We start from the raw sequence: 12,130 nt of genomic DNA on the forward strand, positions 1-12,130 counted from the left end.
GTTTTTATTCGGCTTGACACCTACGGAAGACACAGATGCTCTGTCACCCGTTTCTAACGGTAACTTAAGGCTGGAAATCCGGTTCAGAGAGCCATTACCGCACACGACGACCCTGATAGTATATGCATGCTATGATTCGATTTTGGAGATCAATTCGAGACGACAGGTTTTAGTAGATTATTACTAAAATTATGAATAATCACCAGCTCGAGAGCCTGTTGCATCATTATTTAGGGGAACGGTTTCGGGGAGTCTGGGCGTCCGATCAGCTGCCTTTTCTCGAGCGTAATTACGCAGGACCGGCCTATTTGATTGTAAACACACACCCCTCAGATATGCCTGGAGAGCACTGGCTAGCTATCACCTTGGAAGGAAACGTCACCTCTTTTTTCGACTCCTACAACATCCTCCACAATCTGAAATTTATCCCGCGAGTATTTTAACGTTTTTAAAAGAGAGATTGTCAGAAATAACGTATCATGACAACCAACTACAAGATGTCATGTCCGTGATGTGCAGGCAGTACTGTGTATTTTATTTGTGCAACAGAGCTCGCAGTTTATCGCTACAACAAGTACTTCATTTGTACAGCGACGATGCGATAAAAAACGACGCCATGGTTTCAAATTTCGTAAAAAATATCAGCGTTGCGTAAAAAACCGCAAGTATTGTTCTTTTAACCAGGGTACGTGCTCCATGCAGATGTTTAAAGATTGTTACAAGTTGTAATTTTTGCCGAATGTTATTATTTGTGAAATGTTTTTGCAGTGTAATTCTGACGAATGTTATTATTGTGAAAAAAAATTTTTGCAGTGTAATTTGCCGAATGTCATTATTTGTAAAAAAATTTTTTGCAGTGTAATTTTGCCGAATGTTAATTGTGAAATTTTTTCATTGTAATTTTGCAAAGACGAAACAAATGTACGCGAGAAAATTAATTCAATAAACCACTTTTTATTTTAAAAATATGTCTTTTTCTGTGAAAAACCAAACAACAAAATAAAGTCTTATGGGGAAAAATCAACCCATTTTGAAGGTCTTTTACACTCCCCTTTTCCACTAGCGATTTCGATGTAACCGTCAAATGACGGTGAAAGGATGATTTTCTTTTTTTTTTTGGAAGAAGGGGTAAATCCTTTAAATGACGGAGAAAGTATAATATTCTTCTTTTTTTTCTCTTCTTCACCTCCTGTCTTGAAACGCAGGTATTCTTCACGCGCATGCGGGTTATTAACTGAAGAAACCGGGATATTTAACTCGTGCAGAGCATAAAGGAAAGAATCTCAGCCCGCAGGCATGGACCCTCTTTTTTGTCTTTTAAAAGGCGATAAAAGGGACTTTAATAAATCGACCAAATGAGACCCTTCGGTCACTCGCCCCTCGTGAACAAATTCCCCTCTGCGCGTCCACCCGTTATTACTCTTGGACAGTTTTTTTAATATGTATTCAGCGTTTTTTCGATCTCTGCCAGAAAACACGTTCACCGCGTCCTTAGCCGTTTCATCCAATTCGTTTTCATCTTCAAAATTAGAATCATCTTTGGGAGAGCCTCGTTCAGTCTCGGCGCCGTTCTGCAGATAGAGAGATAACTTAGGTTCTTCTAATTCACCCTGCCTGGTTAGAGTCAGATATCTCTGTAGCAAGGCATCATATTTTTTAATTTTTTCGTATGAAGTTAACCCCGTTTCATCCAAAACCGCTCTCATTTTAGAATCCAAATCATCTTCAGCCGTTTGTCTGATAGAAGGCTCCGGATGATTCAGACGTTTGAACTGTTGCGGAGAGATCAGATACATCTTTTGAGCCATTTTTTTTTTTATTTCGTGATAATCCCTTCCACTAAGTTTCCGATTAAGGGTGCCAACGCAGCTAAAATAGGCAAAATGAAACCTCCTCGCTGGTTCTTAAGAGCCGCCTGTTTACGTTTTAAACCCGTTCGTTTGTCAGCCAGCAGCCTGATGATCTTCTTCTGTTTTGCCAGTTTCCGGTGTTGAGAAGGTGAAAGTTTTAAGTTCCCTTTTAAAATATTGAGGCATAACTCGCACAAAGTTTTTAGAAAATCAGGCGAGCAATGACTTAGGATGTCTTTTCTCTTCTGAGGTGTAGAATTATACAAAGCCCTGAGCAGGGGTGCGTTCCTTTTTATTCTTGCAGACATGATTTACTTTGTTTTAGGCACGTAAATGACCGGCCACTCTTTGGGGCGGATGCCCGACCTGATTCGAAAATGTTCTGGACAGGTAGGAGTAAGGTCGAGAATTAAATACCCGTGCGGCTCTTTTGTAGCGTCTTCAAAACTGTCTAAAAAACTAGCCTTTGCCGATGGGAAGTTTTGATGGGCTAGAATATTTATTTGCAATCTGTCTCTCGGGTTCTTAAACAATACCATATAATTACTGTTCAGACTGATAGTATGGCTGTACTTTCCCTGATGAAACAGGTTCTGCGTCAACAGTAGGACGCTCCAATTTCTGTGATGCCTGTTGTTAAGGAAGAATTTTTATATTAATGGTAAATTTAGCAAAACTCTGGCTCTGATACTTCCTTTTGATCCCGGGTTTTCTCGCGTGGCCACGTGCGGGGACAAAAACACAACAATGCGTGTTGACGTCACAGAATTACAGGATTTAATCCAATCTGAAGTAAATAAGATAAGAAATAAATAAGATAGTACAGGAAACTAAAGAAAGACAGATACAAACATTGTTACCTGAGACAAGAAGACAAAGAAATATCAAGGACGTCCTTGGAGAAAGAGCTGGTGCAGAAGTAAAATAAATCAGCTTTTTTCTGAATTGTTTCCCTTGTGCACAAACTTTTATACCTGTAGGTGTGTTTACCTCTTTAATGTATTCAAATAAGGCGTATCTCTACTTGACCAATTGGAAGGCATCTCTGGCCCTTTTAAATTTAGAAAAAGTCCCGCAGTTTGGTCGCAAGATCAAACACCTTTTGTTAATTAAGGTGTAAGCAGACTCTCCGAATTCATGGTGGTTTATGGCTTTCACAGATCAGTGTGAAAAGCTAGAACTTCCTACTGATTGTTTCCCAACAGACAAAGAGCAGATCAGAAGATCTTGGCAAACAATCTGCTTTAACTACAGTAAAATATATCAATAGGTCAGAATATGTTATAAATTTTAAAACTATAATTATGGTATTTCAATCAAGTCATGATAAATTCTAAAACTAACTTATTTTAAATTTATTTTCTTAACACTATCTGGCCTCCTGTGGCTCTACAGCCATCTGGGCAAAGAGAAACAGATGAATGAACCTCACAGGTAGCTGTGAAATTCTGGTTTCTCTTCTGCTCTGCCAGGAACAAACCTTTAATTCTGTACTTTTAATTCAATGAAAAGTTCTCCAAAAACCCAATTTGTTCTTCTGCACTCAGCATCTCCAAAGTTTAGTCCTGATATCAAACCAAAAGCAATAGATAATAAACAGAAAATAATGAAGTACAATTCCTGTTTCTAATTAGGAATTAGAAACAAATAAGAATTAAGACATTCATTCACCATAAACCTAAGTATTTTCTAATACTAAACAAAACATTTTCATGTGATTCTAATATAGTCAGAAATAATACAATTTCAAATACATTCATCATTAACTAAATTAATTCTAAAACAAGATAATAGAATTTTTAGTCAAAACATGTTATTAATACTAAGAAAAATGTCTTACAAATTAAATGTTAGTGATTTAAAACATTTTATGTTATATTCAGTTTTTGCACCATGTCAGATGTTGGTTTTAGAAGACTTCTTATCCTGGTTACGTGAACCGACCAAAGTTCCCTTTCTCAGAGTAATTCAAGTGATTCTGTCCTCCACCTTCCTGCATATGTTAATTTATGACCTCCTGTCTTTAATGATAAGACTCCAGGGGTCTGAGCCGAAATTCTCTTGCAGATCCTCTATTCTCCTTTGTACTTTAAACAGCAATAGTTCTTCGGGTTTTAAATCACTCACACAAACCTGTTCAAACTTAAGAAATTCGTTCTAAAATGTTTAAACTGTGTTAAACACTCAAAATAATAATTTTTCTCAACACTGTATTCTGTGAATAATTTGACCACTTCAGGATGCTCCGAGGCTTGAAAAATGACATCGTCAAGGATTATTAAAATTTTTTTATTTGATGGAAACAAGTCTTCATCTTCAAAAGAGTCAGGTAAACCTTTGATGAACTTGATGTCTTTATTCATTTTTTGCAATCCGTTGTACATAGGTTGAAAAGAGTTATATATCCATACGATCATATCAGGCACATGGGTCATCACATGGCTACAATCCGTCAACATTTTCTGCACAAAATAAGTTTTTCCACATCCGCTCTGCCCCACGACGAGGCATGAAAAAGGCATTTTAAACCGATGATCAAATAACGTTTCTTGTACATGACCTGAATGCATCATTTTTATACCCGTAATAGTAGAAAATATAAAATAAAAAGAGAAAATAGAAAAAAGCTTAAAATTATTTTACTCCCCTCTGTAAATTTAGGATGAACAATTTAGTATCCAAACGGTAAGGTTGTCCCGTCAGGAAAAAGTCTGCGTTTGTCATAAATGACTCGTAACTTTTTCAAGAATGCAGCATTTTTTAAGGTGAACCCTCTTTTATCACGCCTGATCGTTTTTTGCGGGATCTGAATCACATCGTCTGTGGATCCGCTCAAGTAACCTTCAACCAGCTCTTTAATGCTGTCAAAATTGACTATCTGACTACATTCATGCGTCTGAGTGATCCCTTTCACACGCATCGAAATTTTCTTTTGGTTCTTTGTTTGAAAAGCATAACTTTTAGGCCCTGTGGAAACGAACTCTTGAATTGTATCACCATCGAGCTCGTCAGTAAGGTCCCCCAGGTAATTTCCGAGCTGCAGCGGCTCCTGCCCGTCTTTGAGCACGTAAATCAGACTGTCTGTGTCCACGTACAGTACGTTTTGCTGTAAAGGCTCCATACATGCAAGCAATTTCAAACGAGCGTAACAAGTGGTGTATGATGCAATGAAAACGTTCACAACCTTGCTCGGGCGGGTCACACATTTGTTGTTGTGGATCCACTGCAACAGACAGGCGTCAGGGTTCAGAAAGTGGAAGTACTTGACGTCGTATTTACCTAAGAATAAGAAACTAAAGAAATCGCTGGGATTGCTCACGATGCTGGTCTGTGTCAGGTTTGATCTCTGGCCAGTCTTGCCCCAGAAACCGTTAAGGATATTTTTGAACAGGTGTCTTTTAGCAGGATTGAATGCAATTTTCTCCAGGTCTAACTGGATGCCTTGATGCAGTTTGTACTCTCTCACATATTTCTCCTTGCTTTCCTGATCAGTCGCTTCAGCAGGGTAGCCCGATGCTTCCTGCTTACCCTTCAAAAACGTGTGTATAAAGTCTTTAAAAATACTGCTGCTGCTCCTGTCAAAATGCCACACCTCTGTGATTTTCTCCACACGATAACCCGAGCGTAATGCTTTCTGAAATTCGACGCTCACCCAGACGCCGGTCAGAGCCCTTTCCTGATCGCTGTGTGCGCAGGAAGTCGTCTGGTTATTTTTTTCCGCGCAGGTACGGCAGAGAGTAAACACTAGCTTACCGCAGGCTGTTTTGTAGGGCAGAACCGGAAAATAGAGCCCTCTAGGAGGAAAGACGACCGCCCTGATGAACCCGAAATAGTTGTCAGGATGATCAAAGTCTTTGTATATTATTTTGGGATGTCCTAACGGGTACGGGAATCTGCTGTTCACATAGGGATACAGAGATGTAAAATCCACATAGTGAACAGTTTCGTCAGCAGCGGCGGTGTGTCTCAATTTGAACGCGGAAGTTCTCCCCCCAAAAAGGGCGTCGCGCGGTGTCAGAGGCTCTGGAAATTTCATTTTTTCAAGAAAATTAATCACCCTCTGATCAGATCGCTTCATTTCAATCCACTCGTGCTCCCACACGACCTCGAGTCGAACGCCGTACTCGGACTGCAGGATTCTGTCTTTCTCATCGCTGACCGCACGGATCTGTTCAAAGCTGATGTTTCTCAAAGGACATTTTTCATTTTGAATGAAACATTGAGAACACCCGTGCCAGAAACAGCCGTGAAAAGCTAGGACGGTCGGAACGCCGGAAACGTTGCAGAATCCGTCAGCAAAGTATGGGCCGATTTTCCTTTCTCCAACGTTTAACGCATGTTCAATAAATATATTTCTATCAAACATGATCCATTCCAGCCATTGGATGGATGCGCTAGAGAAAGTCTTTGACAAATTTCTGTAATCCGTAGGGGACGGTATCGCTAATGAGCCAGGTTCGAGAAAATTCGTGATAAACACCTTCATTGTAGCGCTAGCGATGGTGACCCTGGTGAACGGGTCCACCCCCGTCTCCTGGAAAAATTGCTCTCTGAATTTAAGGCAGGCCTGATAAAGAATCTGCACGTCGTTCTGTAATGAAGTAATGAAGGGCCTGTTTTGCAAAGTCAAAATCCTCTTTGGAGGCTTCCTGGTACCACTCAGTAAATTCGCGCTGCTGAGAAGGGTCCATTCGATCCGCGGCGTAATAATCTTTTGAAGGGTATGGTCCGACGTAGTGCAAATTCTCCTCGGAGGAGAATAAATGAGGAAAAAAGCCTTTTGATTTATCATTAAAGCCCAGCGCTTTAGGCATCTGGCTCAGCTTCATAGTAAGAAATGATAGACTGTCTATAAATTTCAATTTGTAATCTGGTTCAGTAAAACAAAGAATCTTACTACCGGTCATAATGATGCTAGGAGAAATACCCAGTTCAGTCATGGCATTTAAAAGGAGGTAAGAATCGTATGATCTCGAATTGTGTGCTATGAATACGAAATTTTTAAACATGGGTTTTCTGTAATGAAGTATAAATTTCCGCGCGCAATCAAGGCCGTATGAAAACCAGCAGTCACCTTTTAAGGTTTTGGCACAGACTAGAAATGGTACATGCACGCCGTTCTGGTCAAAATATGATTTGAAATCATAAAAAACAATTTTGTCATCCGATTGATCGGTTTTAGCGAGAGGTTGAATATAACACAGATGTTTGCTGTCGGTTATAGCTGTACCGGGTTCTATTTTTTCCCCGCAAATCATGCATTTTTTTCCACACGCGTGTTCTTCCCCCTGCTTAGTGATTGCCACATGATATATTCTTTTACAGACCGTACACATTTTGGTAATTTCACATTCACTCGCAAAGATTTCAGCGTGAGGTTTGGACCCAGGGTCCTTGTGTTTGTCATAACATTTGGAGTTGTGGCAGGCCCGGTTACAGTCCCGGCAATACACAGGGTTGTAGTCCTGGCCGACGCATGGGGATTTGCAGCATATCTGACAATAACCTTCGCACGAGTGCGTGGCGGGGGTATCGTAAGCATTAAAACAGTACCGACAAAAATGTCTTGCACCGAAGAACCCCTCCACGTTTTTTATCCCGTAGTAATGCCCTTCATGCAAGAGCAGGAAGCAGGTATTTGTGCGGTCTTGGAACGCGGTCTCAAATTTAGACAAAACAGGATTTTTTGAGTTTTTATGAAACACCACAATTTTTCGCTGGATTATGTTTTCAAATTTTTCCACGTCTGTAAACGTAACGGGTGTTTGATCAGTAAGCCCTGCCTCGTATTGCCATTGCTTGGCTTGTTGTTCTGCTTCCGAATCCGTGAAATGGTTGTTGTATACATGCGCTAGACTGATGGCGAAACAAAGCTTATTGTCAAAATTCTGTACCTCATACAGATGACGTCTTTTTTTATTAATGAGTTCACAGGCTAAAGTTTTGACTGCTTTGCGTTTCACCCCTCCTGAAGGATTTTTTACTATCTGTAAGACAAATTCAAGTTCACCGTGCACAGGTAGCTCTGCATTCGATTGCACTATTTCGTCCAGAAAATTCATAAACACTGTTTGTATGTCGCCGTCATTGCTAACGTGAATATTTAAATGCCTGGCGAAATTATCTCCAACCAGTTCCAGCTGAACGATGTCATTTCGTCTGGCTAAAGAACCCGCATCATCCGCTAGTCTGTCTAGAACCCCCATAACTTGTACATAATATGAGGCAAGATCAGGCGCAGAACCATCGCATCCTGAAGGAATTCTGAAGGGTCGTCTAAGTTCAACGTTATTGAAACGATCACGTTGAAGCAGTGGTGACGGGGGGTCTGAACCGTCTAACTCATTATGGAGGTGGTTAGACGCGAGTTCGCTTCCGATATTTCCACCCTGCTGAAAAGAAGCGGTGGCGTGAGGGGATTTGAAAGAAGCAGCACAGGGGGAAGGAGGAGGAGGAAGAGGGGGGTCTGCATCACCGGTAGGGAGAGAAGATTTCGCAGCAGTTGCATGAGGGGGAGGACGAAGAGGAGGGGGGTCTGCACCAGCAGGAGGGAGAGAAGATTCTGCAGCAGTTGCATGAGGGAGTGGGGGGTCTGCAGCACCGGGTGAATGTTGCAAAAGTTCCAATGCGGAAGACAGTCTGCTCAAAACATTTATAGAACTCTACACGAGCGACGCATATTCGGTCACCTGTAAATTATTAACCGGACCGATCGGTTGAGTGACGGATCGCTGCGATACGGTATTTTGCAGGGTGCTACTTAGACTCATTAATAAATTATCAAGCTGGCCCCTTAATTCCCCTAAATCAGGTCTATTTGGTGGTTCATCCATAATTTATACAGAAAAAGAGAGTAAAAAAACGCCCTGAGAATTCATTTAATAGAGAAAAACACACTGAGAAGCTATTCGATAAAGTTATTAGACACCCCTGAGAAGTCATTCAACAGTAAGAAAAACAATCCTGAGAAAAACAGTAAGAAAAAACACTCCTGATAAATCGTTTAACATCATTTAACCTGTTAAGCCCGACGGACCGTCCGAGGGTTCCAGCTGCCATGTGACCTCGACTCGCTCTGTAAACAAAGTCTCTGTGTGCCTTTAAATTTTTTTTTTATTATTATCCGCTAAAAGAGGCTTTAATCTTTCAAAAACTATTCCGCATAAAGGTTTTGCCCAAAATGTTAAGATTTTAGAGCTATTTAAAAACAGCTGATGAGATTTAAAGGTCCTCGGGCGATGACGCAACTGCCTGGAAAACACCCGATCAGCTGATCATCACGGCCATTTTATGGCTTCACGAGACAGTGGAAAGACTCTCAGAGTATGGCACAAGATGTCGGCTATGAAAAATCATGACGTATTTTCCGGAACCCGATCTAAATGTGTGCGTAATTTATGCGTTCTCCACGCGCTCTCTGTGCGCTCTCCGTGCATAAGCACGTGTGGTACACGGGAGTCTGAGCACGTGGAGTTATCTCGGTTCCGTGAGTTCAGTTTTGATTTATTTATGATAAATCGATCATAGCAGCAGAAACTGGACGATTTAGAGGCTTTTGAAGGCTTTTGAACAACAACAGTTTTTCGATTTGCTACGAGTGGAGCTAAATCTTCTGATAGCTGGTGGGATTCGGACGAGGAGGAAGAGGAAGAGCCGGACACAGCTGACAGACTTGATCTCGGTGATGTGTAAGTTTCCCCCCGCAATTTCACACAAAATATTTGATGTTTTGGTTCTATTTATTTATTTATTTCAGTGATTATATGCTTGTAATAACGGCAGGAAGTAAAACCATGTGGTTATTTGTTATGTTTTACTAAAATATGTTTTATTTTACTAGTAAGGATTTCATGTTTACTTTGGTTCATTACTTTGTAATAAACCTCTAATTCTTCAAATACTTTATTTTTATTTATAGTCGAGTGGAAGCCGAACCATCAAGCTCAGGTGGAGCTGAACCTCCCCCCACCTCCCCCACCTCTCATGATTCTTCACCTTCTTTGAGGTAAGATGTCCATTTTTTGGTGGTGATGGTGGTGGTGGATTTTCAAAATTGTTTATTTGCTCTTTTAAATTATTCAAAAAGTATTTTTGACTGTTTTATCTTATTTCAATAAAAGTTTTCTATTTGGAGTCAAAGAAAGAGCTTTCAGGTCATCATTATTATACATATTACACTGTGCACAATGGTACATTTTGCATATAAATGGGGTAAATGTCATGACCAATGGTTATATTATATGTAGAAAGTGTCATTAGGTGGTAATAAGCTATTTAATTTTAACAAACCCCCAGTATTGATGTAAAAAACACATTTGGCACAGTTTGGTGACATTTTGGATAAATGTGCCAAAATGGCCTCTCCGCCTAAAAAATTTCTCACTAATACCATTCTAAAATAAATATGATTCATCTGATTGAGTCCAAATTTGGTATACTTTTACACAACATTTAGTCTGTACTACTTTTTTGTGTTACAAATAATATTTTGGTAGTGTTTTCAATGTTTATTTCAAAGAAAATTTTGGCGAGGTTAAAAAAAATGCAAAATATTTTGTATTTTGTCCCTAATATTTCAGGCAGGGTCAAAGCTACAATGGTGCTGACACCAGAAAACCATTCTATGACATCTTACCTTTACAGAGGTACCAAAAGTTTCTTATTAAATCTAATAGCTGTGAGGCTATAAGTGATTTACTTTTGTGTGTTTTTGTCAGGCGGAAATTTATTTATACCCCCTTAGGGGTAAGAGGTTAACGTGTACGTAACATGATTTGACTCGCTTCAAGTAAGACAGAAGCATGTGTCTTGTTCACCCGCTCCAAGCGTCGTCTTTCTATTATCTTCTCCTTCTTGGTCCGCCCATGCCCATGGATTTCATCCCCGTTCATAAGCTTCAGGGCGGCTAGAGACAAAAAAATGTTTTAAGATACAATTTTAATAGATTTTCTTTAAATATATATAAATAATACAAATACCTGAAATCAATTCAATCGCGACGGTCGCTCCGTTTCGCACTGTTAAAAAATGAGACTTTGTCTTAATATAGGGCCCGTATCTAAATAAAACATGAAAAAAAAGAAACAAACTGACCTTTAATTCCGCCCCTTGTAACTGCTTGAACAGGGCCTGCTGCCTGGCGCTTCCTTGTACCCCCGGTTAGCGCTTTGATTTAAAACAAAACAAAAAATTAGACTTTGTCTCGTCTAAATAAAAAACATGAAAAACAAAACATAAACCGACCTTTAATTCCGCCCCGTGAAACTGCTGCCTGGCGCTTCCTTGTACCTGTTGAGAAAAATTATTATTTTGAGTGTTTAACACAGTTTAAACCTTTAAGAACGAATTTCTTAAGTTTGAACAGGTTTGTGTGAGTGATTTAAAACCCGAAGTATTTAAAGTACAAAGGAGAATAGAGAATCTGAAAGAGAATTTTGGCTCAGACCCCTGGAGTCTTATCATTAAAGACAGGAGGTCATAAATTAACATATGCAGGAAGGTGGAGGACATTATCACTTGAATTACTCTGAGAAAGGGAACTTTGGTCGGTTCACGTAACCAGGATGAGAAATCTTCTAAAACCAACATCTGACATGGTGTAAAAACTGAATATAACATAAAATGTTTTTAATCACTAACATTTAATTTGCAAGACATTTTTCTTAGTATTAATAACATGTTTTGACTAAAAATTCTATTATCTTGTTTTAGAATTAATCTAGTTAATGATGAATGTATTTGAAATTGTATTATTTCTGACTATATTAGAATCACATGAAAATGTTTTGTTTAGTATTAGAAAATACTTAGGTTTATGGTGAATGAATGTCTTAATTCTTATTTGTTTCTAATTCCTAATTAGAAACAGGAATTGTACTTCATTATTTTCTGTTTATTATCTATTGCTTTTGGTTTGATATCAGGACTAAACTTTGGAGATGCTGAGTGCAGAAGAACAAATTGGGTTTTTGGAGAACTTTTCATTGAATTAAAAGTACAGAATTAAAGGTTTGTTCCTGGCAGAGCAGAAGAGAAACCAGAATTTCACAGCTACCTGTGAGGTTCCTGCATCTGTTTCTCTTTGCCCAGATGGCTGTAGAGCCACAGGAGGCCGGATAGTGTTAAGAAAATAAATTTAAAATAAGTTAGTTTTAGAATTTATCATGACTTGATTGAAATACCATAATTATAGTTTTAAAATTTATAACATAGTCTGACATATTGATATATTTTACTGTAGTTAAAGCAGATTGTTTGCCAAGATCTTCTGATCTGCTCTT

General features: G+C 39.2%; 1 long non-coding RNA gene across 1 annotated transcript; it reads right to left on the reverse strand.

The window, feature by feature from the left end:
- Window positions 1-4,186: 4,186 nt before the first annotated feature.
- LOC145554190 (uncharacterized) lies at window positions 4,187-11,042 on the reverse strand. Its single transcript, XR_014090228.1, has 4 exons — window positions 10,944-11,042; window positions 10,829-10,867; window positions 10,609-10,755; window positions 4,187-8,868 (listed from the first exon to the last, which is right to left on the reverse strand). It is a non-coding gene; the product is annotated as an uncharacterized LOC145554190 (long non-coding RNA).
- Window positions 11,043-12,130: the final 1,088 nt, after the last annotated feature.

This window comes from Poecilia reticulata, chromosome 12, assembly GCF_904066995.2.
Source record: "Poecilia reticulata chromosome 12, P_reticulata-male-v2, whole genome shotgun sequence".
Lineage (NCBI taxonomy): Eukaryota > Metazoa > Chordata > Actinopteri > Cyprinodontiformes > Poeciliidae > Poecilia > Poecilia reticulata.